The sequence below is a fragment of the Alligator sinensis genome, unplaced genomic scaffold (assembly GCF_000455745.1).
Source record: "Alligator sinensis unplaced genomic scaffold, ASM45574v1 scaffold786_3, whole genome shotgun sequence".
Taxonomy (NCBI): domain Eukaryota; kingdom Metazoa; phylum Chordata; order Crocodylia; family Alligatoridae; genus Alligator; species Alligator sinensis.
The window spans coordinates 440,518-442,233 of record NW_005843017.1 but is presented as its reverse complement, the minus strand read 5'-3'; the positions used below and the strand labels follow the sequence as shown (position 1 = coordinate 442,233).

The 1,716-nt window shown below is 56.0% G+C and overlaps 1 protein-coding gene across 1 annotated transcript in view; it reads left to right on the top strand.

The window, feature by feature from the left end:
* Positions 1-104: 104 nt before the first annotated feature.
* UST (uronyl 2-sulfotransferase) overlaps positions 105-1,716 on the top strand; it is a 328,787-nt gene continuing 327,175 nt past the window's right edge. Inside the window, exon 1 of the mRNA XM_025193114.1 lies at positions 105-180. The gene's annotated coding sequence lies outside the window, so the exon portion shown is untranslated. The remainder of the gene's footprint in view (positions 181-1,716) is intronic.

Below are 1,716 nucleotides of genomic sequence, written 5' to 3'. Positions count from 1 at the left end.
GGGCCCCGCGCGGGGCGCGCGCCCGCCCCCCCCCCCCCCCCCTGCCGCTCCTGCCCTTCCTCTCGCTGCGCGACTACGGCTTGTGCATGGCCGCGCTGCTGCTCTTCTGCCTCGGCTCCCTCTGCTACCAGCTCGGCGGCGGCCCCCCGCGCTTCCTGCTGGACCTCAGGCACTATCTGGGTAAGCGCGAGGGGCTCAGTCTCCCGCCGGGGGGGCTCACAGGGAGTGTGTGTGTGTGTGTGTGTGTCTGTCTCACATGGGCTCAGATGCAAGTGTGTGTGCGTGTGTGCGCGCGCTCGGCGCTGGACGTGGCCCAGCCCCGCTCCCCCCTTCCCCTTCATAGTTGTTAGGGGCTGGACAGAAGGGGCCCCCGGGTCCGGCGGGCAGGAAAGGCCGCTGGGGTCAGATGAGCGCAGCAAGGTGGGCATCAGGATGCTTTCTGAAGATCGCCAGAGGTGGGTTAGCGCGCTCCAGCAGCCTCTGTGTGGCGCATTCGGGGTCCCCCCCACATGTGGAAGCTAAGGGGCAGCTTTTCTCCCACCGGCTGGGGAGTGGAGTGGGGTGAGCTGAGCTGTTTCCTAGCAGCAGCCCCCTGCGCCTCCAGTGAGCCCCGCAGGCTGCTGCTTCTGCTGCATCCAAACCCGCTGGGCATCCCCTTGTAGGCGGCCTTCCCAGTCGCACAGGTTCACAGAAGTTTAGGGCTGGAAGGGACCTTGTGGGATCATCGGGTCCAGCCTCCCTGCTCTGGGCAGGAAAGACTGCTGGGGTCAAATAACCCCAGCAACTTGTGCATCCAGTCTCCAGGAGTTGCTTCCTGGGCATACCTACAATTAAACTGGTTTGATGTTTAGCCTCATCCCATTTCCCCCAACCTTATTTGAAGCCAGTATCTGGGGTCTGTGACAAGCACCCCCCAGTTGAGCCCAGGGGTGGTTTTGCTTCCTAGGGGTGCTCCTTGGAGAGGAAGCCAAGCAGTAGTTCTCCAAATGTTCCCCCATTTTCCTACTTTCCTAAACCTTCTGTAGGGATTTAAGCAGCAGTCATAGCACCCATTGGTTTGGTTTGGTTTTATTTGCTGCACCGGTGATCTTCCCTCTGTCCTGATCTTTGAATGCCACAGGTATAGATAGTTCACTTTTACTTCCTTAAGGAAACAGAGGATGCAAAATGATTCCATACAAAGCGCTTTCAAATGCTGCATTCATTTTGAGTTTTTGTAAGCCCCTGAGATAGAGACCCCCATGAAAAGTCCCAGGCATTCTTTGTAGTAAGTGTTCAAGGGACCAACACACCTGTTCTCCCTTTATAAGAATCTAATGAAATGGATATCATGGAATCATAGAAAATGAGGGTTGGAAGGAAGTCATCTAGTCCAGCTCCCCCGCTCAGAGCTGGACCATCCCCAACTATGCCAGCCAAGGCTTTGCCTACTCGGGTCTTAAAGACTTCTGAGGATGGAGAGTCCACCACCTCTCTGGGTAGCCTGTTCCAGTGCTTTACTACCCACCTCAGGTACTGACAGATGCGTACAACCCCCACCCTCCCCAGCACTTTACCATAAGAGGAATTGCATCAGTTTGACTCGGCTCACTAGCAACTGTATAGCTTGTGCACTTCAGAGGGCTTTTTGATGCTTTTATCAGCTATTAAATAAAAGTGCTAAAAATTCCGGCTGAAGCACATGAGTGAGACAGGCAGTGGGTGAGCCAGGTCAGA